Source organism: Ornithorhynchus anatinus, chromosome 6, assembly GCF_004115215.2.
Source record: "Ornithorhynchus anatinus isolate Pmale09 chromosome 6, mOrnAna1.pri.v4, whole genome shotgun sequence".
Classification (NCBI taxonomy): Eukaryota; Metazoa; Chordata; class Mammalia; order Monotremata; family Ornithorhynchidae; genus Ornithorhynchus; species Ornithorhynchus anatinus.
The window spans coordinates 17,599,510-17,612,769 of record NC_041733.1 but is presented as its reverse complement, the minus strand read 5'-3'; the positions used below and the strand labels follow the sequence as shown (position 1 = coordinate 17,612,769).

Here is a 13,260-nt window from a genome sequence, read left to right as displayed (position 1 = left end):
AGAGTGATCGGGACAGTTTAAAGAGGGGATAGGTTAGGGGACAGGGAAGTCAGTGAGGCGCTCCCACACATTTATGTTGTTAAAATGGTTTTCGGGTTTTTTGTGGCTAGTAATAGATGTAGAAACTTCACGTTTTAAGGATGAGCTATGACAAGATGACCCTCTGTGCATTGCTTGGCATTTCACTGGTCAATTTCAGTACTGCCCAGAGAGTCAACTTAAAGATGTCCAGAGAAACTAAGACCAAATATCGCCTGAGGCAACTTGGGAAGAAGGTGCTTCATGTGGTCCAGGTGGAAAATATGGAGTCTCTATATACACACTCCTATAACCTCACCTTAACTTCTTCACTCTGATGTCAGTCTACCTAGACTATGGGGGTACCCGGAGTTCCTCCAGAGAGAGTCAGTGGGGTTGAGGTCAGGGGTGAGCAGATAAAGGCCAAGATGTCCTGGATCCCTCATACAGAAATTGGGGCTCTGGAGTGGCAAAAGTATTTGCTGTATGCCTCTGTGAACCTGAGTTTTGTCAGCACGAGGACTATCCTTGTTAATGTGCAAAGTCAGGATCAAAAAAAAATTTTCCACAGGAAAATTTTCATCCAAAAATATACCTTGCTCACAGCAGATGAGGCCATTAGTTATAAGAGTTTTAAGTAGGAGAAGAGTTTAAGATCCTAATATATTCATCTGGTCCAGGACAAAATGATTCTTTCAGCCCTTCTCAAAATGAGAAAGATTACACTTTCCAGCTGACAACCCACAAAGCAATTCTTTTGGGTGGGTTGGGGGGAGGGGGCTAGAAGCTTTGAGAGTGTCACAAGTTGCCAGGCAAAATCAATTCATGAACGGTATTTTTTGAGCTCTGACTGTGTTCAGAGCACTGTACCAAGGGCTTGGGAGAGTACAGCATAACAGAGTTGGTAGATATGTTTCCTGCCCACAAGGAGCTTAAAGTCTCAAGAGGGAGACAAACAGTAACCTCGTTTGACCATTATCATAGTCTTATCACAGTAAAGTAGCATGTGGAATGAATAAATAAAAGTGAATAAAGTGGACTTATATGAATTATAACTTTTTTATTCTCACATCACCTGAGATAGAGAACAACCCCAGTTTACAAATGAGGAAGTTAAAGGAGAGTGACTTTAATAATTATGATATGTAAATGCTTACTATGTACCAAGCTCTATACTAAGCACAAGGGGAGATACAAGATAATCAGGTCCCATGTGGGGCTCACGGTCTAAGTAGGAGGGAGAACTCAGGTACTGAACCCTCATTTTGCAGATGAGAGTATTGAGGCACAGAGAAGTTAAGCGACTTGCCCAAGGTCAACCAGCAGGCAAGTGGTGAAGATGGGATTAGAACCCAGATCCTCTAACTTCCAGGCCCGGGCTCTTTCCATTAGGCCACACTGCTTCCCAATATCTAATATTTCGACCACTTCTGTAAACACATTTCTTAAAAACTTTCACCCAGCCGTCTTGCTTGTTAAATGACGTAACAGGCAATGCAAGAAATAAATTAATTTTTTGCTCCTCCCCACCACCCCCGACTTTCAATTCAGTTGGTGCAGAGCACTGTACTAAGCACTTGGGAGAGTACAATATAACAATAAACAGACACTTCGGAACTTTCTGTTTTCTGCCAAAGAAAACATAGTTCAGCTTTGGAAAAAAAAACAAGCTTTGCTGTTCCAAGTTTTGCCCTTCCTTTGGGTAAAATCTCCGTTCCAGTGCTTTCACCTCTGGGAATGCTGAGCTCCCTTTGAAGTACAGCAGGATTATGTATCACTCTCATTGTCCCCCCGCTGCCCACACCTTTCAAAAATGTATGATTATAAGTGAACTAATGCAGCCGTAAAATGAGAGTTGATGGTACACGCTGAGCTTGGGAAACTGCTTCGCGTTAATCCATCCCCATTAATTCCATTTGCTAAATCCTCTTCTTGCCTCTCTTTTCACCAGTCTTTCCATCGTGCAGTCGCTCCTGACTGCGGTCAGTTGGGGAGTGGGCGTCCCGGCGTTTCCTGCGAAGGCCTGTGGGAGACGCCCACTGTGCAGGCACCTAGTTCGGTTGTTGCCTGACTCAAAGTCCGAGCCGTAGCTTAGTGCATAAAGACGCAGTTGTGCCTTGTACCGAATCATTGTTAACAGGTATTAGAGTCGGAGGGTCTGATCCAGTGAAAGCCTTTGCGCTCTTTATGAAGAGGAACAGAAGAGAGGGAAGAGGGACGATTCAGGGTCTGGGTTACTAATACCTCTGCCGTTTTGTTACACGAGAGTAGGTTCTGGGAATTCCTGCCTTGAGAAAGAGTGTGGCCTAGTAAAGAGGACAGAAATGGACATCAGAGGGACAGGGGTTCTTATTCCGGTTTCACCATCTGCCTGCGGTGTGATCTTGGGAAGCGAGGGGCTGGCTCGTGCCCTGCAGGCTGCGAGGGGAGAATGAGGGGGCAAGGCTTTGCTGGTAACTCCGTAGTCAGATGGGGCATATCTTGGACTGGCCTCTAACCCAGACTTCCTGCTGTTGCCTTAGCCAGTTATCCATGCCATCTCATTGTGGGTCTGTTGCCAAGCAGCACGGTCTAGTGGATAGAGCCCAGGCCTGAGAGTCAGAAGAACCTGGGTTCTAACCCCGGCTCTGCCACTTGTCTGCTGTGTGACCTTGGGCAAGTCAATTCACTTCTCTGGGCCTCAGTTACCTCATTTGTAAAATGGGGATTAAGAGTAAAAGCCCCATGAGGGACAGGGACTGTGTACCATCTGATTAGCTTGTTTCTACCCCAGCGCTTAGAACAGTGCTTAACAAATACTAATATTATTATTATTATTCACTTTCTATCCCAGTCTGCTTGGCACTCTAGCCTCTGAGCCCAGTTCAGCTGATGTGGCCTGGCCCCTACCTTCCACAGCTTCTACTACTGTTATTCATTCACCCATTCATTCAGTCATATTTATCGAGCGCTTACGGAGCACTGTATTAAGTGCTTGGGAGAGCACAATATAACAATAAACAGGCACATTCCCTGCCCACAGCGAGCTTACAGTCTAGACGGGGAGACAGACATGAATATAAATAAATCAATTATAGGTATGTACATAAGTCCTGTGGCGCTGGGAGGGAGGGATGAATAAAAGGAGCAAGTCAGAGTGAAGCAGAAGGGCGTGGGAGAAGAGGAAAGGAAGGCTTAGTGAAGGCCTCTTGGAGGCAGCGTGGCTTAGAGAAGCCACGTGGCTCAGTGGAAAGAGCCCGGGCTTGGGAGCCAGAGGTCATGGGTTCGAATCCTGGCTCTGCCACTTGTCAGCTGTGTGACTGTGGGCCAGTCACTTAACTTCTCTGTGCCTCAGTTCCCTCATCTGTAAAATGGGGATTAACTGTGACCCTCACGTGGGACAACCTGATGACCCTGTATCTCCCCCAGCGCTTAGAACAGTGCTCTGCACACAGTAAGCGCTTAACAAATACATTATTATTAGTGGATAGAGCACGGGCCTGGGAGTCAGAAGGACCTGCCTGGGTTCTAATCCCGGCTCCACCCCACGTCTGCCGTGTGTGATCTTGGACAAGTCACTTCACTTCTCTGGATCTCAGTTACCTCATCTATAAAATGGAAATTAAGAGTGTGAGCCCCACGCGGGACAGGGACTGGGTTCAACTTGAATGACTTGTACCTACCCCGGTGCTCAGAACAGTGCTTGGCACATAGTAAAAGCTTAACAGCTACCATGATTATTCATTCATTAAATTATATTTATTATTACGTGCCTTCAGTAAGGCTTCGAAAGGGAGAAAGTAATTATCCTCATCCCAATTCTCGAGTTCCCCTGGGGCTTCTGCCCCGCCCTGACTCTTGGTCTCCCTCCTTATCAACCGGTCCTTCTCAAGTGGCAGAGATGGCTGTCTCCACCACTTGTCTGCCGACAAGTCACCTCGGGCAAGTTACTTCACTTCTCTGTGCCTCAGTCACTTCATCTGTAAAATGGGGATCGAGACCGTGAGCCCTATATGGGAAAAAAGGGACTGTGTCCCATCTGATCACCTCGCGTCTACCCCAGCACTTAGAACGGCGCTCGGCACGTAGCGAGAGCTTAACAAATACCATAATTATCATTAGCAACGCAAACAGCGCAAAACATCACGGCCGCTTTAGCCGGCCTCACTTCTTCCTCTCCGCCCCTTTACCGTGGGCCTCTTTTGGCAGCAAAGAAATGAGCAGAATCTGCTCTCCCCACCCGCACCGTGTCTAAATTATGTCCAATAAAGTTTAAGGGAGGGGGAAAAACTGTAACCTGTGCCCACAGGTGGGGCCTTACGAGGAGCTTTACTTACAGTCTCCAGACGGACCGCCAAGTGAGTCATTCCCGGTCAGATTTCCACCCATCTTATCTCCAACAACCTTCGTCCCTTTGGGAAGATAAAACAACGCAAGAGGTCTTTAACTGGAATCGAACGATGTCAAGCGGGGATGGATCAGAGCTTTGCTCGGACCCTTTGGGTGGCAAAGGTGGGGCTGGGCTCGGAATTCATCCGCCCAGTCGATGGGATTTATTGAGCGCTGCATGTACAGCGCTATACTAAGTACAGTGCTATCGAGTTCCCCTTTTACCGCTTCCTCTCTATACCGCGCACCCCCTTTTACCGCTCCCTCTCTATACCGCGCACCCCCTTTACCGCTCCATCTCTATACCGCGCACCCCCTTATACCGCTCCCTCCCTATACAGCGCAACCCCTTTTTACCACTCACCCCCTTTTACCATGCACCCCCTTTTACCGTTCCCTCTTTATATTGCTCACCCCCTTTTACCGCTCCCTCTTTATACTGCTCACCCCCTTTTACCGCTCCCTGTCTATACCGCACACCCCCTTTTACCGCTCATCCCCTTTTACCTCTCACTCTCTATACCGCTCACCCCCTTATACCGCTCCCTCTCTATACCGCTCACCCGCGTATACCGCGTACCCCCTTATACCGCTCCCTCTCTATAATGACAAGAGTAATTTATGAAAAGGAAACAGCTGCAGGAACTTTAGTTTGAACTCCATAATATAGCCTTTTCAACATTTCAGATGCATGTTTATATAATAAAGGCAAGAGTGAGGGATGCCCCATTGGATTTTCAAGCATTCCTCTGTGATTGACATAATTACTTCATTCAGGGGTTCTCTTTGCAGCTGCTGGCTGGAACAGACCGAAAAATTGTGGGGGAGAACAGTGTGATTTTTGTGGCACCGAAATCTTTTTTCAGAGAATTAAAAATAAAATAGGCAACAGTAGGAGATCTCACTGGGCTAGAAAAGGAGGACGTATACCTGCTTTTATTTTGTCCTTTGTAAAGTAGAGAGGGATTGGAAGGAGAGTTACAGGTCCTCCGTTTATTCACGGAGTTGGTTTGATTAAACTGTAAGCTCCTTAAGGGCAGAAATCATGTCTACCGACTTTATTGTAATGTACTGTCCTAAGCACTGAGAAAAGTCCTCTGCACACGCTAAGCACTCAAATAACACTTGATTGTTATTTGTGCCCAGCACAAGATCAATCAGTCATATTTACTGAGGGCTTACTTTACGTCGAGCACTGTACTAAGCGCTTCGGAGAGTACAATGTAAGAGTTATCTTTGGCCCTCTTTTTCCCATCTCCCTCTCACTTCTGGGTCGTTTATGCACTCGGATTTGTGGCCTTTGGGTGTTTGATACTCAACCCGTCCACAGCCCCACAGCACTTATGTACATATCTATACATTATAGAATATAAATGATTTACCTATATTAATATATGTCTAGTCTGTAAGCTTGTTGTCAGGAGGGAGCATATCGACCAACTCTTAGTGTACTCTCCAAAGTGCTTAGGACAGTGTTGTGCATCCATTAAGTGTTCATTAAAAACCATTGATGATGATGATGCAGAGGAGATGAGGGCATAGTCAGGGAAGGCCTCTTGCAGGACAGGCCCAATCCCTGTCCCACAGGAGGCTCACAGGCTAAGAGGGGGGCAGAAAATGTATTGAATCCCCTTTGTACAGGTAAGGAAACTGAGGCACAGAGGTGGTCTGATCTGATTATCCTGTGTCTACGGCAGTGCTTGGCACAGAATAAGAACTGAAATGATCCTATCATTATCACCAATCAATGGTATTTATTGAGCAGTTTGTGCAGAGCATTGTATTTAAACACTCAGAAGAGTACATGACAATAGAATAGGTAGGTGCATTTCCTACCCACAACAAGTTTATATTATAATATCGCTTGCTCACCTGAATGGTAAAGGGCCAGAGGAAGAGGAGTATTCCCCCCCACCACCTCCCTTCCCCTCTTCCCCTTTCCCTCTTCCCCCTTCCCCTCTCCTCAGCACTGTGCTCATTTGTATATATTATTTATTACCCTATTTATTTCGTTAGAGGTGCACATCCCCTTGATTCTATTTAGCTTGATAATGTTGTCTTGTTTTTGTTCTGTTTTGCTCTGCAGTCTGTCTCCCCCGATTAGACTGTGAGCCCATCGTTGGGCAGGGATTGTCTCTACCTGTTGCCATATTGTACCTATCATGCACTTAGTACAGTGCTCTGCACATAGTAAGCGCTCAATTAATACTATTCATTCAATTGAGCGCTTACTATGTGCAGAGCACTGTACTAAGCGCTTGGAATGAATACTACTGAATGAATGAATCAGTGAATATTTTCAGGATAAAGTGAAAGGCCCCCCACACTCATAGATGGAATCTCACCCTTGGCAGGAGTATTTTTAACCAAAGGATAATTACTCCTGCCACTTGCTAACATCATAAATGCTGGATAATAATGGTATTTGTTAAGCACTTACTATGTGCCAGGCACTGTACTAGGCACTGGGGTGGATACAAGTAAATCGAGTCGGACACTGTCCCACATGGGGGTCACCATCTCGATCCACATTTTATGGATGAGGTGACTGAGGCCCAGAGAAGTGAAATGACTTGCCCAAGGTTACACAGCAGACAAGTGTCTGAGCCGAGATTAGAACCCATGACCTTCTGACTGCCAAGCCCGCGCTCTATCCACAACGCCACGCTGTCAAGAATACAGCAGACTTCCTAAAGAGAGTAGTGTCAGGTTTGATGAGGAGTGTGGGCTCAGAGTGGAAATAGTGAAGTCATCCACAAGTGGAAAGTGTCTGGAAGGAGTGAGTGGAGCAGTCAGGAGGCTGGAGGGGGGTGACAAATATAGATCACTATGGCTAGAGAGGAAGCAAAATCAGTCAACTATGAACGCCTTTTGGGTGCAATTCTGAGGAAACAATTTGTAGTTCTAGGCTGACGTCCACACAGAAACCCCAACTGCTGTGATGAAGAAATCATGATAAGAGGGGGGACCTGTGGTGGCCTCAAAGAGGAAGGGTGAAGCGACACTGAAAATGAAACCCAGCGTGTTCTAGGATGAACAAGTTTGAGAAAATGTCTCTCAAATGGTGACGTGGTCGGAAACGATAGGGTGAACGTGAATGTCTTCCTCCCTTGCATCTGATGAGCAGCTGTGAATATGGTTTGAAGAAACCCCTAAGTCCACCACTAAAACCTCAATTTACTGTAAGCTCACTGTGGGCTAGGAACCTATCTACCAACTCTGTTATAATGTACTCTCCCAAGTGATTAGTGCAGTTTTTTTTAATGGTATTTGTCAAGCAATTACAATGTGCCAGGCACTGTACTAAGCCCTGGGTTAGAAACAAGCTAATCAGTTTGAGCGCAGTCCATATCCCACGTGGGGCTCACAGTCTTAATCCCCTTATCCCTCGTGGGGCTCACAGTCTTAATCCCCCTTTTACAGATGAGGCAACTGAGGCACAGAGAAGTGAAGTGACGTGTTTAAAGTCACCCAGCAAATGAGTGGAGGGGGCAGGATTAGAACCCAGACCCTTCTGAATTCCAGGCCCATGCTCAATCCACTAGGCTGCACTGCTTCTCTATTATGGTGCTCTGCACTCAGTAAGCATTCAGTAAATACCACTGTTTGATTCAATCCGACTGCAGTGATTTCTGCCACTGAGTTCCATGGCATGGGTGCAGCGGCTGATGTTGAATGAATGTAGGAGGGGAATAATAATAATAATAACTGGTATTTAAGCTCTTACTGTGTGCCAGGCACTGTACTAAGTTCTGGGTTGGATACAAGAAAATTGGGTTGGACACAGTCCCTGTCCCACTTTGGGCTCACAGTCTCAATCCCCATTTTACAGGTGAGGTAACTGGGGCCCAGTGAAGTGACTTGCCCAGGTCACACAGCAGTCAAGTGGCAGAGGTGGGATTAGAACCCCCGACCTTCTGACTCCCAGGCCCATGCTCTGTCCGCTAGGCCATGCTGTATAGGGTATGTTGGACCCACTTGATAGCCCTATTTTACTCTGATGTTAAAGAGGAAATGGCCAGACCCCACCCCCCTGCCAGTATAAATTCCGACAAGTCAAAAAACAGTGGCAGAGCTGGGATTAGAACCCAGGCCCTCTGACTCCCCTTCCCACTAGGCCCTTTCCTTTTCCCCTTTCCACTAGGCCAAGCTGCAGCACCTTCAGAACCATCAACCCCGAGAAGCTGCCAGACCTATCCCAGTCACACACAACCACCTGGTGAGCTGAAACAGCAGGAACATTTCTGGTGATTGTGTCTCTCTGAGCAGGGAGGCTATCAGTGATGCCTCGCCCGTGAGCCATGTCTAAAACACCTTGGCAACATCTATCGAAGAGCCAAGACCCCTGGGGCCTAGGATGGTATGCAAAGAATAGATTTCATTCCCCTGCAGGAAGGGCCCACCAGGCTGCAATAGAAGATTATTCCATTAGGGGTTTCCCCAGGGAGGAACAGACCCACTGACTACAAAGAACTCATAATATGCTTGATTAATTTATTTAGCTGGCTAGAGAGGCACCAATGTGACCTTTTTACCTCCTCCCCACAAAGATGAATTTAGAGCTACTAAAGCGGCTTGTCTGAGACCTCAAAAATGTTGTGCTCTCCCAAGCCCGAGTACAGTACCCCGTCCATTAGTAAGGTGCTCAGTAAACGCTATCGTCTGACGGAATGAAAAATGAAATAGAAGCTTGAGATAAGACTTTGGGGGTGGGGGGAGGAAAGGGAAAAAAAAGTACAGTTTCAACCCACAGATTTGGAAGTCAGAAATGCCTTCTCTTCCTTACCAGAGGCCTGGTCTCTGTCTTTATCGCCATATGCTAGTCTAAGGTCTTGTCTTATACCGTCGAGCCGTTTCCGACCCATAGCGACACGACAGACGCATCTCTCCCAGAACGCCCCGCTCTCCATCTGCAATCGTTGTGGTAGTGGATCCGGGGAGTTTTCTTGGTAAAAATACAGAAGTGGCTTTCCGTTGCCGCCTTCCGCACAGTAAACTCAAGTCTCTGCCCTCGACTGTCGTCCGTGCCACTTGCTTCCCAGCATGGCTGAGTTTTGACCTGTACCACATTGCCTTCCACTCGCTAGCCACTGGCCAAACTAGGAAAGGAATGGGTAGGCCTCTGCTTGACTGTCCCTCCCGTAGCCGAGACTGGTAGGGTACTGGAAACTCTCCAGGTGCGACCCTGAGAGGGGCTAGTCTTAGCTAGCTGTAGCAATTATCTCCTAATGGTATAACAGCAGACAGTTAGGGATCTCTATTATATCAATTACGTTTCTTGTGTATTGCCCATTTCAAATTACCATTCAGCAGCTGCTTAATAATAGCCAGCACTTAATAAATACCATCATCATTATAATGGTTAAGTGCCAAGCACTGGGGTAGACGCAAGGTAATCAGATCCCATAAAGCTCCTGTCCCTCCTGCATCCCACAATCTAAGAGGTAGAAAAACCCGTCAACTACTCCCTGTTCTACAGATGTGGAAACCGAGGCCCAGAGGGAGTAAGTGACTTCCCCAGGGTCGCACAGGAGACCAGTGACCGTCTCCTGACACACAGGCCTAAGCAGTTTTCACTAGGCCTTGCTGTCACTACCAGGTCCTGCTTTCCCTGATCCCACCTGCCGAATGTCACTGAAAATCTGAGCTGGTCATTTGCCACTTGCTCAAGGTTGAGTTCCAGAGGTTGAGCCCTATGTGGAACAGGGTCTGTGATCAGTGGGATTATCTTGCGTCTAATCCCAGAACGCGTCACAGTGCTTTGGCATATGGTCCTCCCAGCCCCGGGGCAGGGGGGCGGACCCGAGACCTTCCCTTTCGAGGATGTAGACCCCTCCTCACATCATTTGAAGTGGCCCTGGAAGTGAGGGAGGGAGTGGCCAAGCCGCCAGTCCAAGTCCATCCCATCCCTTGAGCCGCAGTGCATTCTGAGGATTCTTGTGTGACAACCTGGAAGAGGATGCTTTCCCTCCCGCTCTGCCCTCTCCCTCTCTTCTGCTTCCCCCTTTCCCAGCTCTCGCCACCCAGCCCCCTGAGCCTTGTCTCCAGATGAGAAATTTAGAAATTTGCCAGGCTGTACCAATAAGTCTTTCTAGAGAAGCAGCGTGGCTCAGTGGAAAGAGCACGGGCTTTGGAGTCAGAGGTCGGGGTTCGAATCCCGGCTCAGCCATTTGTCAGTGGTGTGACTTTGGGCGGGTCACTTAACTTCTCGGTGCCTCAGTTACCTCATCTGTAAAATGGGGATTAAGACTGTGAGCCCCACGTGGGACAACCTGATTCCCCTGTGTCTACCCCAGCTCTTAGAACAGTGCTCGGCACATAGTAAGCGCTTAACAAATACCAACATTATTATTATTATTATTATTATTATGAGGGTCTCAATCCATCCCAGCCTTCACGGCCTCCAATCCTTCTTTTCTTCCTGCATCCTAATCTCATTGTACCCTCTAGACTGTAAGCTTGATATGTACTGGGAATGTATCTGTTTATTGTTCTATGGTCCTCTCCCAAGTGCTTAGTTCAGTGCTCTGCACAGAGTAAGCGCTCAATAAGTATGATTAATTGAAAGGCTAATATTTAGGGTATATTCCGATATTCATTTCCACATTACTTGTCACATTCTTCTGCGTGTCTGTACAGGGTATAATCAACCTACTTTGAAGTCCTATTTTACTCTGATTTAAAGGGAAAATGACACTCTCCATACACATTCCCTCCCCTTCCCCCTTCCACCCTGCTGCTGTTCTGCCCTGTGTATTCATTCGATCGTATTTATTGAGTGCTTACTGTGTGCAGAGCACTGTACTAAGCACTTGGGAGAGTACAACAATTAATAGACACATTTCCTGCCCACAATGAGCTTTGCAGCCCTACTCATGATTAAAACTCTGGTGGAGGAATCTCTAGCCAGATCCAGACATTCATGCAACTCTTCTCTTCTCCCAAGCAGTTTTCAGGACAAAATGGAAGAGGGATTTTTCCATCCCCTCTAATCATAAGGTCTATGATTTTCATGTCTTTTTTCCCTTCAAAGTAATCTATTGTGTGATTTTCTGTTTCTCCTATGCTCTCTTTTAATTTTATTTATTATCTGTTAAGTATCTGGTAAATGCTTACTATATGCTAGGCACTGTTCTAAGCACTGGAGTAGATACAAAGTAGTCAGATTGGACACAATCCATGTACCACATGGGGCTCACAGTCCTAATCCCCATTTTACAGATGAGGGAAATGAGGCAGAGAGAAGTGAAGTGATTTGCCCAAGGTCATACAAGTGGCAGAACTGGAATTAGAATTCAGATTCTTCTGACTCCCAGGCCTGTGTTCTATCCACTAAGCCACACTGCTTCCTCTGTCAAAGAGCTGTACCACTCCAATGTTTCTCTCTCCCTACACTAAAAGTTCACTGGTATTAGTGGCTTGGTGTCTCATAGGGCTCAGGCACCAAAGTATTGAACTATAAATTTGGAGAGTTCCCGAGCAACTCCTTTCTTAACTGGTTTGCAGGTGCCTCCCCTCTTACCCCTCCCTCTTAAACCCGTCAAGGGGCACAAAGAGAACTTTCCCTCTGCCAGACCTTTGCAAATGTGGACAGAATGTGCGTCAAACTGAGCCTTGGGTCACTATTTGACCTGGCAAGTTAATTTTGAATATTTTCTCTGTAATTGCTTAACAGGGTCGATCGAAAATCAGTTGTCTACCAAGTACTTGCTCCAAGAGGGATGTTATTTATCTCAAAGTCACTTCCTTTTCACAGGGTAGCTCATGCTCAGATATTCTAAATGAGTCTCTTTCATGCACCTTGAGATCCGTTTCTCAGGCTCCCCCAAATGCCCTCACGTTAGGCCTCCTTCTCTCCCAGCAACCCCTGGAGCTGTTGACAACCCTATTCCAGAAAGGAAGAAGACCAATTTAAGGTCCAGAAGAGGCCTACCCGTGAGTAGGGCCGCTCTGAAGTGGTCTCCCATGCTGATTCTCACAAGTAACCTGCAAATCCTGAAAGGGAATGTGGAGACTATTCACATGTGGAAAGAACACGGGCCTGGGAGTCAGAGAATGTTGTGTTCTAATCTTGGCTCTGCCACTAACCTGGTGTGTCACCTTGGGCAAGTTACTTTACATCCTTGTGCCTCAGTTTCCTCACTTGTAAAATGGAGATTCCATACCTGTCCTCCCTCCAACTTCGTTTGTAAGCCGCACGGGAGATGAGATCTGTGTCTGACCTGATGGTCTTGTATCTACTACGGTGCTTGACTGGTGGTCAGTGCTTAACAGATACTGTAATTTTTATGATTAGGTCTTTTTTTAGTGGTATTAGTTAAGCACTTACTAGATGCTAGGCACTGTACTAAGTGCAGGGATAGATACGAGCAAATTGGGTTGGCCGCAGTCCAAGTCCCACATGGGGCTCACAGTCTTAAACCCCATTTTATAGATGAGGGAACTGAGGCCCAGAGAAGAGAAGTGACTTGCCTGCGGTCACCCAACGGACAATTGGAGGGGCTGGGGTTAGAACCCAAGTCCTTCTGACTCCCAGGCCCATGCTCTATCCACTAGGCCATGCTCCTTCTCTTCGAGTCTTACAGATAGGCCCAGGATTCCATTATTCCAGCCAGGAATCTGGTGTACAGTAATGATGTAGTCATTACTACATTTCATGTTTCCAACTCCCGGCTCTGAATCTCCCCAGATCGGGGCAACCTTCAGAGTCCTCACAGGCTGGCAGTGAGGTGAGCGTAACACCAGCCTCCAAACAGCAGCTCTCAATCGGGCCAATAAGGAGGCACAGACGAATATTTCATCTCCCTGCCCCACACCCCCATTCTGCCTTCACTCCAGCTAACACTCTCGATTGTTAAACTGGGTTGAACCGTG

The 13,260-nt window shown here is 47.0% G+C and overlaps 1 non-coding gene across 1 annotated transcript; it reads right to left on the bottom strand.

Annotated features, from left to right (window-relative positions):
* Positions 1-9,443: 9,443 nt before the first annotated feature.
* LOC114813029 lies at positions 9,444-9,581 on the bottom strand. The gene has a single exon (XR_003760640.1). It is a non-coding gene; the product is annotated as a small nucleolar RNA SNORA7 (small nucleolar RNA).
* Positions 9,582-13,260: the final 3,679 nt, after the last annotated feature.